The 17,901-nt window shown below is 48.1% G+C and overlaps 1 protein-coding gene across 4 annotated transcripts in view; it reads right to left on the bottom strand.

Annotated features, from left to right (window-relative positions):
* Nucleotides 1-17,901, bottom strand: part of MAP4K4 (mitogen-activated protein kinase kinase kinase kinase 4) — a 602,555-nt gene that overhangs the window by 90,110 nt on the left and 494,544 nt on the right. The window lies entirely within an intron of this gene.

A 17,901-nucleotide genomic window follows, 5' to 3' on the forward strand; every position in this document is an offset into this window, starting at 1 on the left:
AAAGAAGCTCAAAAAAACATTAAAGAAAGAAAAGCTCACAAGGAAATTACTGTCCCGAGCAACCTGAGGCACAATGAAGGATACACACAAATACACACATATTTGGGATATTTGTCACCACAAAATATTGTTAGGTAGGAGAATGCCTGCAAAGAAGAGCGGGTTGAAAGGAGATGACACATTTCCACACCAGCTGTAGACTTCCTGTGTAATTTTGAACAAGTAACTCAATTTCCTCTGCTTTTTTTATCTATAAAAATACTAACTAGCTTTATAGTTGTGTTGTCGGGCATAATTCATCAATGTTTATTAAAGAAAGTGCTTTGATGTTCTTGGGCAACAGCCATCACAGATAGATAACATATTAAGGAACAGCTAAATATTACCAAGACTGGAGCCTTTTACAAGGGTTTAAAGTCATACTCCGCACCGAGCTGCCATTTGAGACCAGAAAACCGCAGTGGGTGCTGCCGGCGGGAGGGTCAGTCGCAGACGGCGCCTTGCAAGATCTGGAGGAGCGCGGCTGCTGCGACGGAGGAGAGCAGCAAAGTCAGGGGTGCCGAGGGAAGACCGAGGAAGCAGAGTCTGACTTCCCTTTCCTCCAGCGAGCCGCCAAGCCACAACTGTTGGTGTGCTTTGGTTCAGTCCATTGGGTCTAAATTCTCTGGTTCAGTCCGTCGGGTCTGAACGTGGGTGGGTGATGCCTTGTGAGACATCGCTCAGACATCAATCCCTGTGGCTTCTTGCGATGTGGCTCTGAAGTGTCTACCTCAAGAAGCCTCCCTAGGCCGTACTTCCACAACCGGGGAACTCATTTTGGCCCTGCACCCAGCCTGCTGGATGCATCACCCCACAGCTCTGTGGCGCGCGCACCTAAACCAAGGAGGGGGCGCCTGTGGCGTCCTCCTGCAAACTGAGGTCTTGCTCCCCTCATGCACTCCCTCCAGCACGCGCCGGGATGAGCAGAGGCTGCAATGGCCCCTGGAAGCGGGCGAAATTCCTTTGATTTTGAGGAAATGCCTTCACAGAGATGCAGCCAGGCGCAGGCAGCCCATTTTTAACAATAGACACGACTTTCCAGCCTTCATAAAAAGACACGCTACCGGCAACGTGATAATCTGGCAAGCAGTCTGAAAAAAAAAGAGGAGTCTCTTTTCAAAAATGCTGCTGTCTACTGTTTGTTCGTGTGAGAAGAGACCCTTCCAGCTTTTTAAATTTTTCACTTCTACTTCAACACATGAAAAAAAAAATCTCCTTTTCTTTGAGAGGATGGCCCGACTTGTTCGCAGGGTGCATTCATTCCAACTTTCAGCTTCCACATATCAAATGCCTTCCATGTTAAATGTGAAATGGCAGAAAGGGGTTACGGGAAGAATTATCATTACTTTGCTCAATGATCTTCAGCAAAGCAAAACGGAATGAGCAGGTTAAGACCATCTCCAGAGCAAGTAGATCTTGTTATTAAAGAAAGATCTGTTGAATAAACATTAACGACATCATTTGGAAGTCTTCAAGAGACTGTAAATCCAAGATTTGCTGATATAGAGGAAATGCAGATCTTTATCTACATGCCTGAAAGCAAAGCAAAATGAAATAATTTCTAAAATCCCTCTCTAAAGAGCCATTTTGTCCTTTAGGATTAAGACTCCTCTACTTTAAGGCCATCATTTCTGCACCTTGCCCTGTTCGATGCTGGAGCTGTTGATGTACTTTCCAGTCTAAGGTGTTCTTGTTTCCAAATTAAGAAAAAAAAAAATCACTCAATCCTCCAAAGATTCCCTGTTTCAGAGGTGGTGAGAAAAGGCTGCCTTTAACACAGGCCAACTCCTCCCACACCTCTCAACCAATGGCTCGCTCTATGCCAAGTTACTTTGAAAATCCTGCAAATCCACCAAAGAAGATTCTAGAAAGACAGAGCAAGCCCAGCAATGGGCCGCACTGCCCCACGGCGGGGTCCTGCCAGCCCACGGGCACCATCGCCAGTGCCCCATGGGCAACACAAACTCGGCCGCCATCTTAGACCCTCCATTAGCCCTGATCATGAATGATAGTTTTTACAGAACGGGATGGACTCACAAAAAACTCCTGAAGTAAAAGATTCACACGCGCATGTCAGCATTTCTGCAGCGTTATGATGGAGCACCACCAGACGCCTCGCTGTGGTTGACCACCCTCGGGACCTCTCAGTGGCTGGGGCTGTTGTTCCTCCCCTGCCCAGCTCTCACAGTTATTTAAATAGAACAGCTCCACGCGTCCAACATCCAACGCGGAGGACTTGCCACCATCCTTCTTCCCTCGGAGACATTCAGCCCATCATTAAGTAGGTCCTAAGCTCCCCTCCACTTTGTGAGCCTCTAGTTCATTAGAATATGAGTGAGGTGCAGTTCAAGATAATCCTGCTGTTAGCAGGGCTGCTTACAAGATTACATGTAATGAGCATCGGTCAAAGGGGACATAAGCAAGTGCATCACGGATTTAATAGAACCCTAAAAGAGCAACGTTGCAATTATCTTCCCGGTAGGCTCCGTTTCAAATAAAACCCTCTGCAAGGCTAACACTATAGCACAGTGGGGAGCATCACAGTGGGCTAAAATTCTGTTTTTCTTCTCTTTGTTCATGAAGGAAGACTAAGAACTTGGCCTGGGAGGCGTTTAACTATCTATTTGATTAGTCATTCAACACAAAGATTAAGGTCACCAAAGCACTAGCGAGCCCAAATGCCTACCTGACCTCACGTTGCACTTAAATGTAAAGTCTAAGGGCAGTTGCCTCCTTCTGTGTCATTCCACAGCTGGCTTTGACACCAATAATCTGCTTTACCCCATTTTTCCTACACAATTATGTCTTCTGCATTTTCAAAGAAGACGAGACAGTTCCAAGGTTACGCTCAGACGCTGTGGAGAACGCGGAAGTTACATGTGGAATATTTATAAATAACTGTTGTATACCCCTCAGGTTATCTGTTTGATATTAATGTGCCCAAATGCCAACAATTAAAGCAGGAAAACTCATGGCAAAAAATAAAGTTTAAAAAAAAAAAGAGAGCAGAGAGCTTTTTTGTTGAGTAGAGCAATCAGCAACTTTCAGGTTTACACAGTTCACCCTTCCCTAGGCGACTCGAGGATCAAAGAGGATCCTAAACCTCAAAAAAACACGAGAAAAAAAAAAAGGAGCAGTTGAGTGAGCGCCTGCCCTGGCTCTATGGGTGGAACTGACAGACTCCCTGGCCCGCAGATACCGCAACAGCAAGCCAGAAATTGAATTTAGCCATCAGAGGCAGGCATGAAGAGGTGAGACTTTATGGCTGGTAAGGAAAGTGTGAGGCACGAGTGAGTAAATCCCTCACGTGGACGTAGTGCAGGTCACTACCAAGGTAGGAAGCAGCTAGAGGAATAAAGGAAGGGGGCCTGCTTTCCCGGGTGCTCTTCCCGCAGCCCTGGAAACACAGGTGATGTCAGCTGCTCTCAGAGGGAAACGGCCCAGAGCAGACAGGGACCCTGTCACTAGGACAGCGGGGAAGGGGAAGCCTGCAGCCCACACAACTTCCCTCCCCAGGATGTCCCGAGACGGAGCAGGGTGCCCCGGGAAGCGGGAGTCCTGCGGGGAGAGGAAAGGGCAGCGCAGCACAGCTTGCCGCAGCACTGTGCCAACGGAGGCGGCACGGATCTGCTTCCGCAGAGCCTGCGCAGACGGAGACGCAGACGGATGCACAGGAGAGAGACGTGGAAAGGCCCCACGCAGCAGGAATTCTCTAGCTAGGAGCGGAAGGACTCAGTTCTGCAGATACTGGGACGAGATAAGGCTACGGCCCCTCCACTCTCCACCAAAGCGCTCTGCTTCCTGGGGAAAGCTCAGGCTGGGCCCTCATTCGAGTCGGAGCCACGGCCTGCTGGGGCTGAACGGATTTCCACAGGCTCAGCGTGGGAGCGCGGCTCCACAACCATTTAGTTCTTATTATACTGCAGTAGCTCTCAGAGGCCTCAAATCACACCCAAAGCGGCGTTGTATCAGATACTGTTCAATCCCCCACGTACCCCAGCTGCTCAGCCCAAGCTGCTTACACACTGATGCCCAAATCCAGAGGAGCGTTTGCACGCCAGCGACCCAAAACAACGGAGTTAAATCCTGGCCCGCCTAAGGACGAACTCCCAGTCTTCCTTGCACAAGTTGCAGCAAACTCTGCTCTCTCACCTTGCTGTTACTGTCTTTAACGCTCAGCCCTGCAAATCCTCAGACCTGACAGCCAACTGGTAAGCTGAATAAGAAAACCCTATGGTGTTGTTTAGCATCAGTAAAAAGATTTCCGACACGCAGTCAGTATGCAACTCAAAAAGAGACCATAGTGCTAAAACATAAAAATACCCCTTGGAAGCTTAGATTAAAACAATCGAGTTAGCATCGAGTGTGCTCCTCCTTAAAGGCTCCTCCTACGCCCAGAAGTTGATCACCATCTTTATCAGCAGTGCTACGTCTTGCCATAAACACAGCTTCCTCCAAACTGTCAAAGTTCTAAATTACAGGATCTGTGCTGCTATTTATACTCCTAATGTATATAGATTTAAGAAAACCTTGGGAGATTCCGATGGGGACAGTTTCTCCAGGCATTCTTCTGCTGCAGGACTGCTCTGAACACAGAAATATTTCCATGTCTCAGCAATGGTTTAAGTTTTCTTAATGCCAATTTCTCCCCTTAGTTTAAAATGTTTAGTACAGCCCACTGTAAAAGAAAAGACAGCATTTAATCGAACGAGGGGAACTAATTTCTCCCAGCACCCTCCCATTTCAAAGGCCCACACAAAACCACACTTTCAAAGAAAGCTCTAAGGAGAATGAGCCAAACACAAATTTTGGCCAAAAAAGAAGAAGAAGAAAAAAAAGGAGTAGTTTAAGAGGAGTTTAAGTAGTTTAAGAGTGTACAATCAAGAGACTCATAATGAAAATTATTTTGCTACTTGAGTTACAACTTGAACTAGAATCTGAACTTGTAGTATTTTCTTAGCATTTGTATATATGCCTAAATCAAATGAACATTAAGATTTGGGCTTATGGGATTTACTTTGTTGTATCATCCTACTTGTCAGGGTATTTTATAGCAGCAAGTTTACTTAGCAGTTCATCCGTAACTATGATTTACTTCCCTTTCACTAGCTTAAAGACTGAAATCAGAAGACATTTAATTCTTCTAACTTAATATTTATAAATTAAGGAAGTAGGATCATGAGTACAGGGTTGCTCAAAGCCACTTCCATGCCAAGGAGTTCCACAAGAAAAACTTTCTGCTGCCAAGGCCGCTGCTTTCAGCGCGGCTTCCCCATTAACGACTGCCGTTCGGCGTGACGGGGTCTGTGATGAACCCTGGCAGGAGGAGATAAGCAACATCTACCTCTGCCTCAGTGTGTTTGAGAGGGCATCGTGGAACTCAGGTAATTCGGTAGGGCTGAGGCAGAGCCCGGACTCCACGACTTCAGCATCTGCTCCCACTTTTATTGACTTCGAAGGGGGATGGATGGCTGACCTCATGCTGCAGGGCACAGAGACGAACCCCGGCCACCGAGAGGAGCGAGCAGGCTGCATGACAGGCTGCACAGAGGCCTAATAACAAGCAGGAGCTCGGCAGCAATGTGGAAGGTCCGCGGCTTCTAGGGGAGCAAGAAGCAGCTCCTCACCTTATCCCTGTGCTCAGGCAATAACAACACTCTGTGCCCACTACTGACAGTAACAAAAGACAAGTAAATAAAATAAAATGATGTTATTTCAGCTGCAAACAATTTCATTATTACTAAGAACACTGTTGTTTCAAGATAGACATTTATTCTGTTCTCTGCTAGGAAAACAAATTATGTTTTTTGAGGATAACATAAGACTAACTTAAACCTTTTGCAAACATAGCTCTGTGAAAGCAGCCTCATTCACCCACAGAAGACAGAGCGACACGGTTTTTTATTCCTAGCTTGACCTCACCCTTTCAGCCAAAGCTCTGGAAGTAGGACGGCCGGTGCTGCTCAGGGCAAGAGCATCTTTTTCACGCGTGGGGAACTGAAAGTTCTAGTTCGCCAAGAGTTATTCCTCCGGGTGCAGAAGAGCACTTGCTGAACATGGCGGTTAACTCAGCCTCAGTAATTATAAAGAGCAGATTTGGGAAAAAAAAAAAAAAAGAAATATTGAGAAGTCTCCAGAGAGGAAAGCAAGAGTGGTGAAAACACACTTTCAAAGACGTGTACTGCCTCGCCCTCAAAAGAAACAAGGGTGTTTAGCAGAAGGCTTCTTTGTTTGTAGCTTCAGCCAAGCAGCGTGAAGTTAGTTCCTGTCCTTGTTTGGAGGCAAAGGAGGCAAAGCAGGGAAGCCACTGCGTGGGCAAGAAGGAACAGGCAGAAAATAGGCAAAGGCATTTGAGAGCATAAGTAACGAGCAGGATACGGATTCAGCAGTGACTGGAAGTCCAAGTCTGTGCACAAAAAAAAAAAAAAACGGCGAGTCCTCATGCGATTCAAACGTGGCGAGTCTGTCTGCCCTGGGTACTTGGTACTGCTGCAAGTCACGGCTTATTCCCGTGCTTCTCCCGCTGCCAGCAGCACACATGTCTCTCAGCCAAGAGCACATGTCCACATTGCGCCTGAGGAGGCAGCTAGGAAGGGATCTGGCCGCGAGCTGCTGCCCCCAGCCCGCACCTCCTCCCGCTGCCCCAAGGAATGGCCACCCGAGCAGGAGTCTGCTCAGGAGCAAAGCTGGCAGCAAGCTCAATCGCTTCTCCTTTCTAGCACCAACCAGCAGAAAAAGAAAACCGGCACCCCCTGCTCAGAAGTAAAAGTGGTGGCACTCCTCGGTGACACCACGCACCTGTGTCAGCACACAATTAGGAAGGGCCAGGGCTTTGGAAAGACATGAGCCAAGCGCGCGCACCAAAGACGTGCCCATTCTGAGAACAGGACACCAACCCTGCTAGGTTTAATCTATCAGCTGGGAATCTGGGGTCTGCTACTGGGGACGGCAGACTGAAAAAAGGCTTTCGTTAGCCATGATGGGGTTAGCCACAGGAGACGTCGGGTACTGCCACATCCAGTAATGAGACATTGGCACGGGCTGCCACTCCAGGGATAACATGGGATACTCCAAGGAATAGTCTGGCACATAAGAGCATGTCAGTCTTGGGGCAAGGGAAGGACTGGATCATCTCCTGAGAGCCCTTCCAGCCCTGACTTGTATATGAGTATACACAGGTGTGGACAAATGTACTCACATAAATACATAAACGCAGATACACATACACGACCCACACCACTCAGTCTTCAGATTACGCATACTTACTAAAAAAATGGGAAAAAAGAACAGCAACCCAAGTCAGTGCCGTGTGTCCTACATGTACGGACTGCGACTAAAAACTTTGCCCTCTTACGTAAGGCGCTTGAGTCCCACTTTCAGCGAGAAGAGAAGAGCTCCTAGCTCGAGCCCAAGGAAATCGGCCAAAGGTTAATCCGCAAGTTGTTAAGTAACTGCGGCCGCTCTCATCTGCGAAACTTCCTTCTTAGGAGAAAACACGGCAGCTCCATGTGGCCGCCAAACTCACGTGCTGGAAGGAGGCTTGGAGGACTCGGGCCCAGCCTCGCGGAGCGCTCCCATCTCCGTGCGGGCGCTACCTGGACCTGGTGCATGTTTTTTCACAGGGCCGTTGCATCAGTTGGCTCCCACCACGCTGCTGGCAGGAGCGTGTTATAATTTTGCTCATCTGGAGGAATTTAAAGCCATGCTTAAGCACGCCTGCTAACCACACTTAGAAAGATCCACCAAAGTGCAGCCAAAAATGACGGAAGCCCTTCAGCTGGCCGAGACAGCGACGGGAGACGCATCGATGCCGCAGCGCTATCGGAAACCTCACAGGCTCCAAAGCGCCAGGACTGACGGGATATCCGGGTGGCAAAAGCCAAGCTCTGGCTCTGTGTTGCCCACCCTGTTGGGCTTCCTTTTCCTCAGCAACACCCAAAACTCAACCTCATCCTTGCCAAAGGACGTCCTGGGCCAAAGTGGCTTCTCCACGGCAGGGGGAGGGAGTGAAGACACGGTGCTTCCATGCCCCCGAACAGCAGCTGTGACCACCTCCGGAGTAAAGTCCAAAAGGGGTTAATAACATAGAGAAAGCAGAGAGCAAAGTGTGTGCAGTCGAATTTACCCATAATGAAAGCAAAGATCTCCAAAACAGCAGCTTGGGCCAGCCAGAGGACAAGAAAACACTCCTACCTCGTCCCCAACAACACACGTGCCTTTCAAAGCCTCCCAGGAACACAGACAACCACACATGCCCCAGACTGCTGAACTCTGCAGTGCTCTGCGATGTGGGCGATAGAGAGAGGCAAAAAAAGAGCCACCGCAGAGCCACTGACAGGACACTTGCCGTTTCGGTGGCAATTACAGAGCACAAGAAGAGAGGGAACAATGTGGAGAGCTGGCTCCGGGCACGATCCAAGGCTAACAATTATATATAGGATTTTCTCTCCTGACTGAGCTGTTACAAAACATTCAAGCTTAGCAGGTTGCTTTCCTATCCCCCTCCCCCCCGCAAAAAAAGTAAAGCTTCGTCTAAGAACTGAAAACTCTGCAAGCAAAAAGTTGTAAGAGGTTTCGTCTAAACTTCAGCACACAAAGCTCTGAAAGATGCTTGTTTTCCTTAAAACTCCTGGAAATCCAGCAACCTGGAGAGAAGACTCAATGAAAATAGCGGACAGACCCTCTGCTCCGGAGCACTGAATGGAGCTTATGTGAGCTGTACTTGAGGCTCCGCGGAACATTCAGCTCTGCCTCAGCAGCTCCTCCAAGACTTGGAGGCTGCACAGGATGGCGAGGGGAAGAAAGGCCCATTGTAACAGGAGGACACTAAATGGGAGCTTTATGTAATACCCATTTAAGTGCGTCTCCTTAAATGACACGGGAAAGGCTAATGATCAGTAGCTGGGTCTACCCTCTTTTCTTAATCAAAACACAGCAAAGATGTGTCCTAACTCTTATGAAAAAAAGGAAACAGGATTAAAAATGCACAATCTAAAAGCATGTATTCTTCAGAGACTTGCATCGTTTGCAAGATGCTGTAAGCTCTGCTGATTTGCGGCCAAAGTCTGAGACCAGCGATGCCAAGAATTCACACTTTGTTCGCATATCCGCAGCCCTCCGAGGATTTCAGGCATTTACCAGGTGACCGTGCCCAGCTCCCTTTCCTCCCCCCAAAAAGACCTGCACCAAAGTAGTGGTAAGCTGTGTTTTAACTCCTCTCCCTTCTGCCCATTAGACGCTGAGAATGTAGGTCACGACTGTGCCGCGGCCTCGCTCCCTCCATCGAGATTAACAGCCGGGCTCGGGGCACTAATAACCTGATGCCCTTCTGGAAGGGCCACTCCACTTCCAAGCATTTCGGATGTGCTAAGGTGAAAATATACCTGAGGGGAGAATGGGGCTAAACTGGATGGGGCTAAGATTGGGCCAAACTCTTCTCGGTGGTGGCCAGCGACAGGACAAGGGGTAACGGGTACAAGTTGAAACCCAGGCAGTTCCATCTCCATATGAGGAAGAACTTCTTTACTGTCAGGTTGACAGAGCACTGGAACAGGCTGCCTAGAGAGGTTGTGGAGTCTCCTTCTCTGCAGATCTTCCAAACCCGCCTGGATGCCACCCCGTGCCACGTGCTCTAGGTGTCCCTGCTGGAGCAGGGGGGTTGGACTAAATGATCTCTAGAGGTCCCTTCCAACCTCAGCCCTTCTGTGAAAATACCAAAGGGAGTCAGTTCAAGTTTGAATAGGCCTGATTTAAAACACCGGAGGAGAGAGACAGGGCGAACCCGCCGCGCTGCCCGTCTCGGGCGGCAGCACGAGCCTCGGCGCGGAGCGCCGCTACGCTGCCGTCCCCACAGCGAGCACGGCGGGGGAGGAAAAGAGGCCAATAAAATTAGAAGCCAGCTGAGAGGATTTGTAACGCGAAACCGATAGGCACAATGCTGAGAATTTTCCTGTCTGCTGAGAGGGAAAAAAAGAAAAACTGCTGGAGAGGTCATTAAAGACAGATGGCTCCTGCCGCCCGGGGCCTAGCGCCGAGCACGGCCCAGCCGTGAGCGCGGGGCGAGCACGGAGCGGCCGCGAGTGGTTTTTAAAACACTGTAGGTGCCTGGAGAAGTGCACTTTCTGCAGAATTAAGTCATGGGAAACTTTATCTCAACTCCAGGGGAGATTTCCCTGTCTTCCCTCCTCTCCATCCCCTGCCAAAAGCTGAATTTAGCTGCAAAAGACCGGATCATGCTTAATAATAACAAAAGAAAATAGCCACAGGAGCACAGGGGGATGAGGGTGGAGGAGACAGGCTGGGAGAGGGGAGCAAAGATAAGTAAATCCTTGGCTTTGCACAGGCCTCGTAGCTATTTATCCCCACGCCGGGATCACGTGAAGGGAGCTCAGGGGCAGAACAAAAGGCCTTTGCTAGGGAGCCCTCAAGGAGCCCTGCAGGAATTTCTGCCCAGCACGCAAGTACCCTTCCAGTGAGCCTGTAAATTGCAACAACAAAATAAAATAAGAATAAAAATGAATAAATATATAAAAAACCTTTTATGCAACGTTACCAGTATCAAGAAAACAGCCCTTTCCTTGGTCTGCCGAGAATCGACGCTCGGAAAAGCGGGTACGACCTTGTCCCGGGGCTGGGAGGCCCGAGGGGCACGGCGCCAGCACCCCGGTGCCGGTGCCCGCCACGAAGGAGCGGCGGAGGGAGCAAAGAAACTGCAGAACCGGGCTGTGAGGTGGGAAACCAGCCCCCCGCCTGGCCGCGTAACCCTCTCCCGCCAATGCCTTCGAACTGCGAGACCGACAACCACGCGGGAGGTTCGGCAGAGCCAAGTGCTTGTCATTTCATCGGGGCTGCCAATTCCCGTCTCGCGGAGACAATGACACATCAAAAAGAGCTTTCGCCTGTTTGTATCCTGCGGGCTCTGCAAACGCTGTCACCAACGGCTGCTGGAGCGGGGAGGAAAGCCTTTTTTAATGACAATAAAGCCCCCCCTGGAAAAAAACATAAGACTATTCTAAGGACTCTCTGAAAAAAACACGAAAAACACGTTTTGGCAAACCTTTGATGCATTCCGTATTTCATTTCAGAATATGATATTCTCAAAATGTTTGTTACTATTCAATAGTAATCATTCTCAGTCTTCACTAATAAAGTATTCATAACCAAAGCATTTTTTTACAGTAAAATACTGGTGTCTGAAGATGCTGAAAACATTTAGAAGACAGAAGCAAATACCTGAAAGCATTTTTGAGCATTTTCCCAATTTTAAAAGACTTGGTTTTTTTTTCTTTTTGCAGAGCCAAACAGATGCCGAAACCAACAGACACAAAATTTCATGTTTTTTTTTCACATTTTCAGTTGGTTTCCTTGGAAGACATCAGCTGCCTGAGACACATCGTTTTGCTCCTGTCCTCCTGGGTTATTCAAATCTGATGAGCTTTCTCTGGGAGGAAAAGATCATTAGAAAAAGTCCTACTCCAAACTGATCCAATAAACATCCAAGTTTGTGCACATAAGAATATACTGTGAAAATTTTCTTTATGAAAGTTTTGCTTTGTTCTTCCTCTCTCTCTCTCTCTCTCTATATATATATATGTAACACAAACATGTAAAAACATGTGGAAGTACAGAACCCCATACATGAAACTTTGAGAGCAGATGTACAAGCATATCTATAAACTTAGAAAAAAGAATCACATCAGAAAACTACTGCAGATCACCCTACAGTTGATCTACAGAAAAACTATATTCAGCATCAGCCGTCCGACAGTGTGTGCCAACTAATGCCTAAAACTTGCTTTGGTTCTTTAAAAAACTAAACCTACACTTCATTCAGAAGCGTGAAAGTAACTGTAAAAGTTTTAGAACGAGATTACTTTCACAGCTTAAAAGAACATTTCTAAAGCTGAAATGGCTGTTTTGCTGAGAACCAAAATTCACTATAAAAAAGACGAGTTTTAATCAGAGATGTACTCTGACGACTTAGAGATCACATCTAAATGCTGCAGCAAGAATAGTTTTGGAGGGGAGTCACGAGAGAGCCTGCAAGCTTCGCGCCTTCCCTACGGCATCCTTATGGCAGCCCAGTTAACCAAAAAAAGAAGAACGTCTCTTTCCAACTCGCAGATTAAAGCAAACGCCAGCTGGGTGACTGCATGCTTTTGTGCAGCCATGTTCCCCGTGGAAAAGTGACTGTTTACACTAGTTTTAAACTACAAAGGACGAACACCAAGAAGTCACTAACGGGGCGAGCTACACGAGGAGTGTGTCCGAAGGAAGCGGGGACGCGGCGCGCGCCTGCAACGCAGCCCGCGGGTCTCTGCGCACTGACATGGGCTGCCACTGAAGCCAGGGGCACAAACAGGGTTTAATGGCTACGAAGTGTAACGAACGGGAGCTAACCCTTAGGCTCAGAAAGCCAAAAAAGAAATTAAAACGACCCACACGAACCATCAGCTGCCAAAGGAAGGAAGGTATATCCCATGTGAGGGATCTCCCTATATCTATCTGTATAAATAGATTATATATTATTATAATATATATATATTATTGTATATATAACCCATCTGTGTATATTTTTATATCATATAAGCATCATAATATAATAATAATGTATAATAAATAAAGAAGAAAATAAAACTATTTTCTTCTTTAGTGACAATAATTAGAAAGAACAGTCAAGGTTTACAGAGCTCTTGTATGATCCAGTATAGAAGCCCTTCGGCTAGTTAAAATATATTTAGATTTTCATGTAGAAGACGCTTACGTTTTGCCAGGCAAACCAGCTTTTACGTCAAGAACGGCAGCTCACTGGTACCTTAAAAAGCAGGTCCCAGCACTAAGCACAAGGGTGCAATGCTGCTGTCAAGCAAGCAAGCAAAGGGGAGAGTTCCAGTGTTTTTTCTTCAGCAGGATCTAACACCGAGTTGACTAAATGAGCCGTATAGCTTAACACAAAAGCGGGTTGTTACCTACCCCTGTGCAGAAAGAGCACTGTTAGACGCCTCCTTTTCCACAGGAGAAGCAGCGCACGGGCAGCGCGGACTGCCCTTCCCCTCCGGGACGCTGCAGGCCCCGCTGTGCAGAACGGTGCAGAGACAGCCCAGCGAGCAGCTTCCGAGGGCGCCCTCAGCGCCAGGTTGATGAAGTTCCCTCTACGTTTCTCCTGAGTGCAAAAACCTTCCCCTGGGGAACTGTCAATGCGCCCACGGCAGCGCCGTGTCCTATGTGGAACCAGGTATTGATAACCATGGGCTTTGGCTACTAGTCTACTCGCACTGTCCACATCAAACAAGTGGAAACAGGAGGAAAATAGGCACTTACTAAGATTAAATTCCTATTTTAAAATGCTACCAACAAAAAATTGGGTTTCGATCTAATACAAATCTAATATAATACAATAAGTGATGATTGCTGGATCGCTTTTGCATTTTTTTTTCTTTTCCCTAATAAAATATATTTTGCAAGGGGAAAGATATTCACATATGGTTAAATTTTAAATTGGTTAGTTATACAAGCTGTAAGTAAGTGCTCAGCGGTAGTTTCAATTCCAGAATCACAAGCTGTTACTCATTTTACATTATTATATGTCCTGCCCCTATAAGAAGTATCTTCGTTCACTTCAAACAGGTTAAGGAACACACAGATGCATTTAAATCAGCCTGTAAATGAACTTACAGAACCTTCTGAGTAGAAAGTTCACCAAATACAAGCCTTTGTCATCCTACTCCATCAACCTGGCCTTAACTTCCATCATTTACCTAAAGATAACGTTGTTCAAAAGTGATACACAGCATAGAAATGCTACATTAAAAAAAAAAAAAAAGTATCTCAGTTTAAAATTTCTTAGGTTAGTCTATGGAAAACTAAGCCAATAACAGACTTTCTTAAAAAATACATATAAAACTATAAATCAAAGCTTTTTTAGAAAAAATCCTCATCCAAAAAATACCATAGAGCAAACATTCAAAATACAATCTTCCCATAAAACCACAAAGCAGGCTCTTATCATAAAACTAAAGGTCTTTATGAGGTGTGTTTTTTTTTCTTATAAATATAAAAATAATTAAAATGTATTTTATGCAAATGTTAGATGGGGCTAGGCCTGTGACTCAATTCTCATGTCACCTCCAATCCAAGCAATGAATCTTGCTGTTCAAGAAGAAATCTGAAAGCTATGGGCAAAAATATTTACTACTGCTAACTCTAATTAATCCATGCCCAAGCGCTTCTTGTAGTTGGGCGCACAAAATAAACCACAGACAGGCTTCTTCCATTCGCGATGCACGAAATCCCAACAGGAAACTCCTCAAATCTAGGATTATAAAACTGCGATGAATAAATCGCAATAATCTGTCCCTTTAGGCCCCCATAGCCAATAAAATGATTTGGGAATGTACACTTGTGAGCATGCCTGTATTTTCCTCACTGCAATAATATCCATCCAAACCTGTGTGATAGCTCTGCACCCATCATGTTGCCATCTTCTATATGCATGGGCCTCAAGGCATGCTGCAGAGTAACCACACTGAACAAATACTGCAAGGAGAAATAGGAGAGAGACTAAAATTGCCACTTTTAACAGGAATTATGGTATTCAGCTAGTAGTGTCAGCCACGGGAAGGTACTGTCAAGGGCTGGTTAATGTGTGTACCCAGTTCTGACGAACGCAGCATGATAAAAACACTCTTTTTTCTTTATTTTTAAGCTACAAAGGCACCCCAAACAATGCACTTCGCCAACAGCCTCAGCTCGCGGCAATCAGCACGGCCTAAATCGCTGTAAATAATCTCCAAGGGGAGCTATAATGTACAGCCGGCCCCGCCGCAGCAAAGCGGGGTCGCGGGGCAAAGCGCTTAGGCCGGTTAAGCAGCGGCCTCTCAAAAGAGCAGCCTCCCTCCAGCTCCGTCCGCCGCGCGGCACGGCCCCCGGCGCTGCGCTGGGCGCTCATCCCGCCAAAGCTGGGAATTACTTGGGATTTGGCCAGCACGGCCAAGGGCTGACTTAGATATTTAATGCATACCTACCCTGGAAGATTAACCTAAAGAGTTATTATTTCGGAAAAGGCCGGAAGAAAACGCGAACGTGTGGCAGCGATGGTGTGAAAGGATGGTGTATTTTGGGAAACTCCAAAGCGTGGGGACTTACAATAATCTCTGAAAACTGAAAAAAGGCTTGAAAACTGAAAAAAAACTCAACACCCCTGCCCCCAAGTCTAATGCAGAAATCTTTTTTCTTTGTGCTGGATCTATCCAAATCCAGTTGGGTGACAGACATTCATGTTATCCTCGCAAGCTTCCATCCAGTCGGCCTGCAAACCAGCCTTACGATGAAGCAGCCGCTCTCCACTCTTCCCTGTTTTAGGCAACACAAAGGCAGGATGCAGGAAAAAAATAAAAACCAAAAGTTGCTGCAAGAACAGATGTGCGTCTCCCATTTCATAGCTTCTCGGCTGGGTATTTGGCCGAATGTTGGGGTGCAAGAGTTTAGGCAGGAGCCCCAAGGTCGATCGTGGCCGAGCACCAGGGCCCTGGCAGCAGATCCCCCTCGCACGGCACCGCAGCGGCGCCTGGGTGCAAAAGCCAGTTTTGAGCCGAAGCAGCTCAAAACTGGAAGCAAATTAATTCACGTATCGAAACGGAGGCTCCCTGCCACATCATTCATTCGATTAAAAGGAGAGTGTTTTGAATTTAAACAAAACCATGGCAGAAATGTCGCTGTATTGCTCAGCTCTGGCTGAGGAGCCGAGATGCAGGCGAGGGCTGCCGTGTGCCGGAGGCAGCCCGGCCAGCAGGACACGGAGCCTTGGAGGCACCGGCCAGTGTCTTTCGCCCTCCTTCACAGAGCTGGGTGAGACTGGAAGGACAGGAGGAGTCCATCAAGCCAGGCTGGCTTTCCTAGAGCCTCTTAGTCACCTTCTCTCACAGAAAAATGGCCTCCTAAGAGCAGGGCTTGAAACACAAAACGTAACGGGGCTGCCGCAGATCTCCACCTAAACCGTCCCGGCCTCGTGCGAAGCCCGCAGGCCAACAGGCCTCGGCAGAGACACAGCAGCAGCCCCACGCGTCGCGGTGCGAGGGAGAAACCCGTGCGAAACCAGCCTTACGAAGACAGAGGAGAGCAGCCGAGGGGACAACTCCTTTAAAAGCGATTTATCCAAGAGGCATCATCTTAACGCAACACCCCACGCGGCACATACGGAGCACGGAGTTTTGGCAGCGGGCTGAGCCTGTTTCCACGCAGCCGGTGGAGGGCGGGAGAAGCCGAACGCTCTCTTTTGCAGGTGAGGAGGGAGAGGAGGGCTGCGAAACACGGCCTTGTGCCGCAAGGTGCAATCCAGCTGCAGAAAGCGCCCAGCTGTCCCGAGCAGCACGCACGGGAACGCGCTTTTCTCTGACGTGTCTTGCCCCGGGAATTGCACAGAATACGAGGAGAGGCTGAATGAGAAAGGCCCGACGCTCGCGTGGGGCGTTTCCAGGCTGACAGAAAGCCGACGGCCGCGCGCACGTTGCTGTTTGCTTGCGGGGAAGGACGAGAGTCGCAGCCGACACGGCGCGGACACCGGCCGGCCACCAACGCAGCCGCGCGCGAGGGCTCCCCCGTGCCGGCCCCAGCAGCGAAAAGCAGCAGCGTGGGGAAAGGGGGGGCTCCCGCACAGAGCCCCGAGGATGGGACCTCCCGGCCGGCACCCGCGCTCTGCCCACGGCGCGTCCCAGCGGCCCCAGCTCCTGCCCAGAACCTCTGCGGGAGGCAGCATTAGCGAAGCGCCTGAAAACGGAGTGCTGAGCGGAAGTAAAACGAGTAGCAGGCAAACACCACCTCCGTTTGTGTCGAGGGCAGCTTTACGACCCCAGTGATGTTAACTTCCTTTCTTTTTTTTTTCACCATTAAAACATCCGCTCACACATTCAAGGAACAACACATGAACACTGCTCCCCCACTGCCCACTTCCTCCCCCTCAGTTTTCCACTAGTATAGAGCTAGCGAACTAAATATATGAAGAAGTTTCCCCTGGAAGTTTCGGTTTCTGACTTCGTCTAAAATTTCAGAAGGTTCAGCCTATGTCAAGCATCCGCAGCCATTCCAGTGCTGCAAGCGATACTCATCCATAACTGCAAAATGAATCGCTTAAAACTAAGTTGCTCTCACTCAGGTCCATAAGAAGCCTGAGCACAAAAGGCTGCAGGTGGACTTTCTCATGCCGTGCTTTTAAAGCTTCTAATTTTCATAGAATCACAGGGAGAGACGGTGCTTATCAGCATCCTCTGTCCGATATTAACCATTTGCAAACCATCTCCTTTTGCACACCCACATTCAGTAACCCTTTGCGCCACCCAAGCACAACCCGACGGTCCCAGTTTTGGTCTCCATGCCTATTGGGAAGAGCAGCCAAGCCTCCTTCCAAACCTCCAAGGTGGCCGCGCTTGAGCTGCAGGCAAAATATTCCTGCTCGGAAAACCATTTGCGGCTGCACCTTCAGGACGCGAGGTTGCACAGCTGTATCGAAACAAAAGCTCGCACTTAACTCGGTTAGGAATTGCATGAACCTATAAAGTCCACGGAGATGAGGACATGTGTTCAGCGTGTACCCCGGGGGAGCAGAAGCAAAATAAGGGAATATTGCCCCAGTGCTGCATGCAGAAGGCCTTTACACCACCGTGTAAACTTTGCACTTCACAGCACCGTGTCTTCACCAAGCCGCCAGAAGAACATTCACACATGAACGCAACCACCAAACTCACTAATGAGGCCAAAAGCCGGGTAATCATTTTTCCAGATTAAATCCATCTGTCCGACAGCATCCATCTGCTCAAGGAGCTTATTAAGACTGAAATAAGTCTGTTATTGGGTGGGCGACGGGGATCT

Source organism: Tinamus guttatus, unplaced genomic scaffold (assembly GCF_059628265.1).
Source record: "Tinamus guttatus ecotype Peru unplaced genomic scaffold, ASM5962826v1 Tinamus_guttatus_pri_ptg000002l, whole genome shotgun sequence".
NCBI lineage: Eukaryota > Metazoa > Chordata > Aves > Tinamiformes > Tinamidae > Tinamus > Tinamus guttatus.